The 12,383-nt window shown below is 39.2% G+C and overlaps 1 protein-coding gene across 9 annotated transcripts in view; it reads right to left on the bottom strand.

The window, feature by feature from the left end:
- The window catches only part of lig (ubiquitin-associated protein-like lingerer), a 94,496-nt gene that overhangs the window by 72,756 nt on the left and 9,357 nt on the right, over positions 1-12,383 (bottom strand). The window lies entirely within an intron of this gene.

Here is a 12,383-nt window from a genome sequence, read left to right as displayed (position 1 = left end):
ACCAAAAATGCACCCATCTGAAACCCCACTCCTTAAATATACATGAGTAACATTTCCTGATCTAAGCCCTGGACACCATCCATCCATCCATACAAAATCAAAAACACACACTCAAGCTATTTCAATGCCTGAGATGCAATTTCCACTGTGTCAACACAAAACAATTATTCCTTAACTGTCCTGCATTCACCTCACACTGACTTATACATATGACCACACTCCTTGATCTGTGGTCCCACCCAGTGTATGTTTCTGAGCACAGCGGGAGCTCAAGAAAGGGAGTTCCTGTAGCAGAAGGGCAAAGGTTTGAGGAATATTATGACAAGATTTTACTGTGGTGTACTGTACTAAAGTAATGGAAAGTAGATCTTCTTCCTCTGAAACCATTCTGCAGTTTTCATATAACACTCTATTACATGAATCTGCAAAGTTTTAGTTTAATCTAATGATATAAAGTTTTAGTTTAATCCAATGATAACTAACTGTAAGAGGATTTAATCCCCAGACATACACAAAGTGAGCGACTCCACAAGATGTAGATCAAGGCACTAAAATTAATGTCTCTAATTTGAAGGCCACATTCTACCCACAGTGACTGCCGAGTTGGTGGCGCACAGTAATTTTCCCAAATGTCAGGTAACTATCCATCCATGAAAAAGAGAGCATATTCTCAAGAGTTTTCAAGGGAGGAAACTTATCAACATTTGCAAAATTTAAAGGACCAGGCAAAAGATGATCCTGAATTGCTTGACGACAATATCAGTCTTTGGACCACGTGGAGAGTGATTTCATGGACTTAACTCTTCCTGAATTAAAAAGTGTTCAAATATCTTTTATTTCCCACATTAATAAGGTAAATGGGAATGGCTGAAATCCCTGATGTTGTACTCTCTGGGATGTAGACGGGAGAGGTATACCATCATATATACCTAGAAAAATCTAGAAGGCAAGGTCCCTAACTTCTTTTTCTATCATAACCTGAAAAGCTTACCCTAAGCAAGTCCTGACAGGTTTAACCCAAAGCTAATGAATATTGGTTCCTGAACAGCACCAATGCAGAGACAAAAATATCTCCATCTCTTTTATCATAAAAATTTCAGTACAATCTTAATCTTCAAAAAAGACTGAAAAATTTCCAGACTTATAAACAATATCTTTGAACAGAAACAAGAACATTATGAAGAAAGCCATTAGCTACTGTCTATCTATTCTATCAATACATATCTCTGATGTCCATTCCCTCCAAGAACTTCTGTCAAAGGGTGGCCATTGGTTATATATTCTCCAAATTTCACAGTAAATGTGTTCAAAATTCATACATATAAGTTCAACAACACAGCACTGAAACAGTACAGTTCCTGACCTCAGGGTGGGGTGATCTTGTAAAACATGCACTGCTGAGGAAGTTCCTGGCACCAAAAATCTCTCCCCAAAGCTGGGGCTACAGGAGTTACTAAACCCTAAAAATCTAACATCACTCCACAGAAGATCACTGAGGAGGATATGTGAATTTTGGGTCTAACACTGCTAATTGACAATCAGAGCGTCCATTATCAGTGACCACTGTTTAACAACTTATGGACAGGGTATGCACTATGGTGGCACAATAATCCATCTGAGGAGCCACTCCTAACAAAACGGTATGAATGAACATAACTCTCCAAATATAAATATTTCTGAGTCAAAGAAACCAACCTTAATGGAGAATCAGCCTGTAAACTGCATATTCATTGTATAGTGTTTGGAAGAGAATTTTCCAGTAGTTCTAACACGAAATGGGATATGTAAGGGCCTTGTTTACGAAGCATTGGACTGCTACAATACAGTCCATAATAAACAGAATCCCACACCCTGGGTTCAGTACATGCTGGACTACGTAGAACCACAGACCTAACAACTCCTTTAATCTGATGTGTAAAATATGCTTATCTTCCAAAAAAAGTCACACTTACATGACTTTCTGAAGGATGGTAGCTCCATCCAAGGCCCCAAGACTCAAAACATCTACCTGTTTGAACTTTCATCAAAGTCAGGAGAGCTGTCCAAGGTATATGTCCAAAGCCTCCACCCCACTCCAAAAAAAACAGTATGAGTAGCAATCTATTGAAAGATATAAAATTCTGATAGGGAATCAAACAAGAGTTTCCTGGTTAAGGACATTCCGTGCTTCTTTAAGGAAACTCTAGATTCATAATCCTGACTGGCACATTCTTCTTCAGAATTTGCTATAGTTAGAAAAAATCCATTGCTAAAAATTGTGGCCTCTGAAGAGGAAAGTCTTGGTATCAAAAAGGGTATCAGTTATATAAAATTCTGTTAGGATATGCTCAGCAAAAAACATATCTCTTCAATAGGCACATTTGGTTTCCTATCTTGAATTTTTTTTCCACCGCTTTTATTTTTCACTTGGTTTCACACACTGCTCTACTTCACACACAGGGACAGCACTGGTTGAGACTTATGTGAATACAGAAATAACATATTATATAATAAAAATGGGTGCAAAGGTAACTGTTTACAAGTGTGGGGAGGATAACAGAGATTATCCTTCTGAAATTTTCAAACTATTTACCTTGCAACAAAATCCTACATCAATCCAGGATTACATAATCAGAAAATGAGGTACACTTCTCAGGTTATTTCTTCCATATGAACAAATGCCAACCCTAAAGTGAAATCGGGGGCCTTCCATGCTGGCCCCCTCCTTAAGAAATCCCACTAAAGTCACTTTCCCTCTCAAATACATCAGTGTGTGGCTGATTCGGGTGAGAAACTGCAGAAGCTGGTGACTGAGTTTGGTAAAGTGCATGAAAGAAGAAAGCTGAGAGTAAATGTGAATAAGAGCAAGGTTATTAGGTACAGTTGGGTTGAGGGAAAAGTCAATTGGGAGGTAAGTTTGAATGGAGAAAAATTGGAGGAAGTGAAGTGTTTCAGATATCTGGGAGTGGATTTGGCAGCGGATGGAACCATGGAAGCGGAAGTGAATCATAGGGTGGGGGAGGGGGCAAAAATTCTGGGAGCCTGGAAGAATGTGTGGAGGTCGAAAACATTATCTCAGAAAGCAAAAATGGGTATGTTTGTAGGAATAGTGGTTCCAACAATGTTGTATGGTTGCGAGGTGTGGGCTATGGATAGAGTTGTGCGCAGGAGGATGGATGTGCTGGAAATGAGATGTTTGAGGACAATATGTGGTGTGAGGTGGTTTGATCGAGTAAGTAATAGTAGGGTAAGAGAGATGTGTGGTAATAGGAAGAGTGTGGTTGAGAGAGCAGAGGAGGGTGTTTTGAAATGGTCTGGTCACATGGAGAGAATGAGTGGGGAAGGATTGACCAAGAGGATATATGTGTCCGAGGTGGAGGGAACGAGGAGAAGTGGGAGACCAAATTGGAGGTGGAAAGATGGAGTGAAAAAGATTTTGAGTGATCGGGGCCTGAACATGCAGGAGGGTGAAAGGCATGCAAGGAATAGAGTGAATTGGAACGATGTGGTATACCGGGGTCGACGTGCTGTCAATGGATTGAACCAGGGCATGTGAAGCGTCTGGGGTAAACCATGGAAAGTTCTGTGGGGCCCAGATGTGGAAAGGGAGCTGTGGTTTCGGTGCATTATTACATGACAGCTAGAGACTGAGTGTGAATGAATGGGGCCTTTGTTGTCTTTTCCTAGCGCTACCTCGCACAGATGAGGGGGAGGGTGTTGTTATTCCATGTGTGGCGGGGTGGCTATGGGAATGAATAAAGGCAGACAGTATGAATTATGTACATGTGTATATATGTATATGTCTGTGTGTGTATATATATATATGTATACATTGATATGTATAGGTATGTATATGTGCTGTGTGTGGATGTGTATGTATATACATGTGTATGTAGGTGGGTTGGGCCTTTCTTTCGTCTGTTTCCTTGCGCTACCTCGCTAATGCGGGGAACAGCAACAAAGCAAAATAAATCAATAATACATATATTTACATATATATTACTTGATTACCTTCAGGGGAGATACAAGAAAAAAATGCCAGTTGATATACAATGAAGACATATGCATGTAAGCATGACCCATGATTTCAACCTGAGTGTCATGTGTTTGTACCCACAATAAACCTTTGCTATGTGTCATCTTTGAAAATATACGGGAGACAGACGATGTTTTCTGCGGAGACTGTAGATATCGAAGATATTAGAACATAAGTGTTCTTTGTATAAAGATACCAATAACAGTGGATTACATAAAAAAAAAAAAAAAGTGCATCAAAACTACACAAGTGAGATGGTGGCAATTCCTGTCAGGAAGTGTCAACAATGGACTATGTAGCACTGATGCTACATAAATTCATTCCTACAAGAACTTTGTTATACATTCATAAGTAAACTGAAGCCTATATCACTTGCTTTTTTCTTTCACTATTCTTATATAATGTTTATTAATTTCACAGATAAAAATCATAGTCCTTTTATCTGAAACACAATGATTTTTCAGGATGGGGAATTCAAATACCTGGTTAAGGGGTTCACATTTAAACCTGAGCTTTCCTGCACTCACCTCAAAAAGACAAACACACATCACCACACTTTTTGACATGAGGTCTTCCTCCAATGGAGGTGCACTGTAGCTTCTCCATAAAAGGGGTTCCTGGAGCAGGAGATCATATATGTATAAATATCTACAAAAATAAATAATCAGCCATATTGTGGAGGGTACACAGGCTTAAGGTTCTCAACCACAAACAGTCTAACTTGTCATATGACCATCACAGAGCCTTGGTTCTAGAAGCATTAAGGATAAACTTGATCTTCTAAAATCAACACAAGGTATACACATCATAAGGAAAAGTAAGGTATACAGTAGAAGCAGTTTCCTGCCAGATTCAAATCTATTGCAATCCAACTTACCAACTCTATCATTATTACCTCAAATCTTGACTCATTTTCCCTGCACCATAAGAACCGTCCTCGTCCCCCCTTCCATAGTTATCGTTTTTGTTTTTGATCCTACAAGCAGGCTGCTTTTGTGCCTCCACCAGCAGATATACAATGAAGTAATCAGCAGGCCATTGTATCATTTGATTATAATTTGTCCACTTACCAGTGAAGGATGGGCCACTATGATGTCTCCGCATAGCTTTCCAAAAACTAAAACCTGAAACTTTGTGAGTACAAAGCTTTCCAACAACTAAGAAACTCTTACATTTCATTTCCCACTTTTTCTCTATTTCTTTTACCCCATCAATCTTCATCCGAGACCTCAGCGAGGCTATCTGTCCATGATGGGAAACCTTGAACCTGAACAGAAACAATAAGCACTGATAGTACCAACTGTAATGCTTGAAAGAAAAAACAAAACTACTCACCCAAATTTTCAATAAGAATGATGAAGGCATCATTGTTGCCCTAAAATTCATGTTGGGCTCAATGCTATGGCTTGATTTTTTTCAATATCCTCTTACGATGCTTGGAAATAGCATTTCTTGCACCTCATTTGTCTTATTCCATGACACACTTGCCTTTTCATGGGAGTAGTGAAAACAAAATACTCTGACACCTGGAGCCTTTCATTAATATTCAACATCATATTTTCCTCTATCTTTCCTGCTACTTTCTTCACTATACTGAGTTCAGAAAAAAATCTTCATATGACATAAACTAGCACAGTTAAACATTAAAATCTATCCAGGAAATTGAAAAAGCTTCATAAAATATCATCACAAAACATAAACTAATACAGAAATGGCATAAAACACCAACAAGGTTTGACACCCTATAGCTTTATTAGACAACCTTTGTTTAACAAAGGCTGTTTAAACTATCAGTGGGATTTTGGAACACCACAATCTTTTGATTTATTAAAATTTCCAATGGATTGCAGGTCACAGTGCATAAGTCAACTTGTACACAGAACAAGCGAAATACTGCCATACTCTGTTCAATTTTCTTTTGTATTAACTTTCAAATAAGAAATAAGTTTAATGTAGAATATAAATTGTAGGTAGTGGTTGGTAGGCATCCATGGAGCAGGGAGGTATACCACCAGTACAACCCACCTAACAGGCAGGTAGTACCATGCATCCCCCCCCCCAAAAAAAAAACTATTGAAATCAATGTAGGTCATGAACCTTGAGTAACATGAACACCAACAACAGCAGACAGCCCAATTCTTGCAATTAAACTTGCATATTCAGATATATCTATTTCAAATATATTCCAGCATGTCATTTACTATATATCTTGTATATTTTGTGTATTTTACACCGGTAGATTTAAAGGATTTAAACCTGAAATAATACATAAAAACAAGGTGGCAACCATCTCCCTTAAGTAGTGTGAAAGCTCAGCTAATCATAACATTTCCCCCACGTCTGTTATGATTCATTCTTTTATGAACACCAGACTGAATTACTGGATAGTGGTGACTGCAGACAACCAATGGAAATGCTGCTGCTTTTTCATTACTTTCATATCTATCCAACACTGACACCATGACATTTCAAAAAGAGACTGGCAAGGGAAAGAAAGAAAAGGAAAAACAAAGTACACAGTGCATGTGTTGGAAATGAAATGTTTGAGGACAATGTGTGGTGTGAAGTAGTTTGATCGAGTAAATAATGAAAGGGTGAGAGAGATGTGTGGTAATAAAGAAAGTGGTTGAGAGAGCAGAAGAGGTTATGCTAATATGGTTTGGGCATGTACAGGGAATGAGTGAGGAAAGATTGACAAAGAGGATGTATGTGCCTGAGGTGGAGGGAACAAGAAGAGGAGACCAAACTGGAGGTGGAGGGATAGAGTGAAAAAGATTCTGAGCAATCAGGGCCTGAACATACAGGAGGGTGAGAGGCGTGCAAAGAATAGAGTGAATTGGAATGAGGTGGTATACTGGGGTTGACGTGCCATCAATGGACTGATCCAGGGCATGTGAAACATCTTGGTAAACCATGGAAAGGTATGTGGGGCCGGAATGTGGATAGGGAACTGTGGTTTCGATGCATTACACAAGACAGCCAGAGACTGAGTGTGAATGAATGTAGCCTTTTTTGTCTGTTTTCCTGGTGCTACCGTGCCAGGGTGTGTGTGTGTGTGTGTGTGCTCTTTCATGTGTGGTGGTGACGGGAATGGATGAAGGCAGCAGGTATGAATATGTACATGTGCATTTATATATATATATATATATATATATATATATATATATATATATATATATATATATATATATATATATATATATAACATTTCCCCCACGTCTGTTATGATTCATTCTTTTATGAACACCAGACTGAATTGATGGATAGTGGTGACAACAATGTTGTATGGTTGCGAGGCGTGGGCTATGGATAGAGTTGTGCGCAGGAGGATGGATGTGCTGGAAATGAGATGTTTGAGGACAATGTGTGGTGTGATTGAGTAAGTAACGTAAGGGTAAGAGAGATGTGTGGAAATAAAAAGAGCGTGGTTGAGAGAGCAGAAGAGGGTGTTTTGAAATGGTTTGGTCACATGGAGAGAATGAGTGAGGAAAGATTGACCAAGAGGATATATGTGTCGGAGGTGGAGGGAACGAGGAGAAGAGGGAGACCAAATTGGAGGTGGAAAGATGGAGTGAAAAAGATTTTGTGTGATCGGGGCCTGAACATGCAGGAGGGTGAAAGGAGGGCAAGGAATAGAGTGAATTGGAGCGATGTGGTATACCGGGGTTGACGTGCTGTCAGTGGATTGAATCAAGGCATGTGAAGCGTCTGGGGTAAACCATGGAAAGCTGTGTAGGTACGTATATTTGCATGTGTGTGGACGTGTGTATATACATGTGTATGGGGTGGGTTGGGCCATTTCTTTCGTCTGTTTCCTTGCGCTACCTTGCAAACGCGGGAGAAAGCGACAAAAAAAAAAGAAAATATATATATATATATATATATATATATATATATATATATATATATATATATATATATACCGGGGTTGACGTGCTGTCAGTGGATTGAATCAAGGCATGTGAAGCGTCTGGGGTAAGCCATGGAAAGCTGTGTAGGTATGTATATTTGCGTGTGTGGACGTATGTATGTGCATGTGTGTGGGGGGGGTTGGGCCATTTCTTTCGTCTGTTTCCTTGCGCTACCTCGCACACGCGGAAGACAGCGACAAAGTATAAAAAAAAAAAAGAAAAAAAAATATATATATACATATATATATATGTTATCCCTGGGGATAGGGGAGAAAGAATACTTCCCACGTATTCCCTGCGTGTCGTAGAAGGCGACTAAAAGGGAAGGGAGCGGGGGGGCTGGAAATCCTCCCCTCTCATTTTTCTTTTTTTTTTTTTCCAAAAGAAGTAACAGAGAAGTGGGTCAGGTGAGAATATTCCCTCAAAGGCCCAGTCCTCTGTTCTTAACGCTACCTCGCTATCGCGGGAAATGGCGAATAGTATGAAAGAAAAAGAAAGAATATATATATATATATATATATATATATATATATATGTATATATATATATATATATATGAGAGAGCTTGGGAAGTGAGTCAGTTGTTGTTCGCTGATGATACAGCGCTGGTGGCTGATTCATGTGAGAAACTGCAGAAGCTGGTGACTGAGTTTGGTAAAGTGTGTGGAAGAAGAAAGGTAAGAGTAAATGTGAATAAGAGCAAGGTTATTAGGTACAGTAGGGTTGAGGGTCAAGTCAATTGGGAGGTGAGTTTGAATGGAGAAAAACTGGAGGAAGTGAAGTGTTTTAGATATCTGGGAGTGGATCTGTCAGCGGATGGAACCATGGAAGCGGAAGTGGATCATAGGGTGGGGGAGGGGGCGAAAATTTTGGGAGCCTTGAAAAATGTGTGGAAGTCGAGAACATTATCTCGGAAAGCAAAAATGGGTATGTTTGAAGGAACAGTGGTTCCAACAATGCTGTATGGTTGCGAGGCGTGGGCTATGGATAGAGTTGTGCGCAGGAGGATGGATGTGCTGGAAATGAGATGTTTGAGGACAATGTGTGGTGTGAGGTGGTTTGATCGAGTAAGTAACGTAAGGGTAAGAGAGATGTGTGGAAATAAAAAGAGCGTGGTCGAGAGAGCAGAAGAGGGTGTTTTGAAATGGTTTGGGCACATGGAGAGAATGAGTGAGGAGAGATTGACCAAGAGGATATATGTGTCGGAGGTGGAGGGAACGAGGAGAAGAGGGAGACCAAATTGGAGGTGGAAAGATGGAGTGAAAAAGATTTTGTGTGATCGGGGCCTGAACATGCAGGAGGGTGAAAGGAGGGCAAGAAATAGAGTGAATTGGAGTCATGTGGTATACAGGGGTTGACGTGCTGTCAGTGGATTGAAGCAAGGCATGTGAAGCGTCTGGGGTAAACCATGGAAAGCTGTGTAGGTATGTATATTTGCGTGTCTGGATGTGTGTATGTGCATGTGTATGGGGGGGGGGGTTGGGCCATTTCTTTCGTCTGTTTCCTTGCGCTACCTCTCAAACGCGGGAGACAGCGACAAAGTATAAAAAAAAAAAAAAAAAAATATATATATATATATATATATATATATTTATCTTATTCTACTTATTTTGCTTTGTCGCTGTCTCCCATGTTAGCGAGGTAGCGCAAGGAAACAGACGAAAGAAATGGCCCAACCCACTCACATACACATGTATATATATACACATCCACATACGCAAATATACATACCTATACATCTCAACATATACATATATATACACACACAGACATATACACATATTCACATGTACATAATTCATACTGTCTGCCCTTATTCATTCCCATTTAGATATCTGGTAGTGGATTTGGCAGCAGATGGAACCATGGAAGCAGAAGTGAATCATAGGGTGGGGGAGGGGGCGAAAATTCTGGGAGCCTTGAAAAATGTGTGGAAGTCGAGAACATTATCTCCGAAAGCAAAAATGGGTATGTTTGAAGGAATAGTGGTTCCAACAATGTTGTATGGTTGCGAGACGTGGGCTATGGATAGAGTTGTGTGCAGGAGGGTGGATGTGCTGGAAATGAGATGTTTGAGGATAATATGTGGTGTGAGGTGGTTTGATCGAGTAAGTATTAATAGGGTAAGAGAGATGTGTGGTAATAAAAAGAGTGCGGCTGAGAGAGCAGAAGAGGGTGTTTTGAAATGGTTTGGTCACATGGAGAGAATGAGTGAGGAAAGATTGACCAAGAGGATATATGTGTCAGAGGTGGAGGGAACGAGGAGAAGTGGGAGACCAAATTGGAGGTAGAAAGATGGAGTGAAAAAGATTTTGAGTGATCGGGGCCTAAACATGCAGGAGGGTGAAAGGCATGCAAGGAATAGAGTGAACTGGAACGATGTGGTATACCGGGGTAGACGTTCTGTCAATGGATTGAACCAGGGTATGTAAAGCATCTGGGGTAAACCATGGAAAGTTCTGTGGGGCCTGGATGTGGAAAGGGAGCTGTGGTTTTGGTGCATTATTACATGACAGCTAGAGACTGAGTGTGAATGAATGTGGCCTTTGTTGTCTTTTCCTAGCGTTACCTCGCACACATAAGGGGGTGGGGGTTGTTATTTCATGTGTGGTGAGGTGGCGATGGGAATGGATAAAGGCACACAGTATGAATTATATACATGTGTATATATGTATATGTCTGTGTGTGCATATATATGTTCACGTTGATATGTATAGGTATGTATATTTGCGTGTGTGGACGTGTATGTATATACATGTGTATGTGGGTGGGTTGGGACATTCTTTCGTCTGTTTCCTTGCGCTACCTCACTAACGCGGGAGACAGCGACAAAGTAAAGTAAGTAAATAATATATATATATTCTTTTTTCTTTCAAACTATTCGCCATTTCCCGCATTAGCAAGGTAGCGTTAAGAACAGAGGACTGGGCCTCTGAGGGGATATCCTCACCTGGCACCCTTCTCTGTTAACTTCTTTTGGAAAATTAAAAAAAAAGCGGGGGGGGGATTTCTAGCCCCCTGCTCCCTCCCCTTTTAGTCGCCTTCTACGACACGCAGGGAATACGTGGGAAGTATTCTTTCTCCCCTATCCCTAGGGACACCAAACAGGTGACTGTGGCAGCATCAAGAAAAAAAAAAAAAGACATTTAATGAACTATAAAAGAGGAATGATGACAAGCCTAACCTCCCATAGTATATGATCCTGACAACTCCATCAGCTACTTTTATAAAATTACTCTTGATCAAGCTGTAAATCCCACATATCTCTTTAATAGCATATCTTTTGCAAGACCATTAACTGAACATTCAATTTTTCTGGTCTTGTTATTTTCACAGTTTACTGAAGTTTCCTTTAAATTGAAAAAAACTGGAAAATAGCTTTAAACCATATCTCAGTATTAATGGGAGAGCTTTAAATCTCTAAACCTAATGAGGCCATAATATCATATCCCTCTACATCATCAAAGACCTGAACAATTTTGTCATAAGATCTAACATTTTACATTAGATGGGTCATAATAATGTATCCAATTTGCACCATCAATATTTATAGGCTATACTTCTCTATACAAACTCTAATGAGAAGAAACAATAGCTTTAACTAATACAGAAATAAAGTTAACTTATTTTCAACAAAATGCATATTTTTACGTACTGCCATTAATCATATACCAAATGGGAAGTGCTGAAAAACCTCAAGAAAATAAGGTTGAATTATGTATATAGTTCATATGAGCATGAACATTTAAAATCCAGACAAGTAAAGATGCATTTAAGTGATATATCAAATTAAACTAAGATTTACAAACTCATCCAACTTGGGTCAATATGATATTCTAAGGGTCACTGCCTGTCATTCTAACACCAATATCAAACCAATCAACTTCCAAAAAGAGAAAATCCTCATCAAGTATTCACTTGAACATGGCTTTAAGGTAAAAGGTAAAGAAACTTGTATAAATAATGTACTCTTTAAATAAAAAAAAAAAATCCTAATATTGTTCAGCTATCTATGTAAGATCTGTGGGGAAATAAACTCATAGTTTAAAGCAAAATATTCAAGTTTCTCAAATCTATACAGATGGTGTCCAAAGTCCTTTTCTTAAGATGGGAATGTTTACCCACATTTGAATAAAATTTAAGATAATTTACAGTGCTTTATAGAGGCACTATGCTAATTTGTCCTTTCTTGTAATTCACTGATTGTAGATAAGTACTAGTCACCGATCAACAGCCATATCAAAAAACTTGTGAAAATGTGACTTTACTTGAAAGTAACTTTCCAACATACCTAAGAAAATAAACCAACAGATATGAAAAATCCTCATCCATAATTTGAGGGAAAAATATCACAAGCAGCTCACAGTGTAAGGGATGATCAACTGAACTGGTATATAAAAAATAAAAAAACGGTTGCCTTAATGTAATCAAGGACAAAATGCATGTAGCTATTCATC

Source organism: Panulirus ornatus, chromosome 32 (assembly GCF_036320965.1).
Source record: "Panulirus ornatus isolate Po-2019 chromosome 32, ASM3632096v1, whole genome shotgun sequence".
Classification (NCBI taxonomy): Eukaryota; Metazoa; Arthropoda; class Malacostraca; order Decapoda; family Palinuridae; genus Panulirus; species Panulirus ornatus.
Note: the sequence above shows the minus strand (reverse complement) of the source record. Positions and strands in the feature narration are given on the sequence as shown.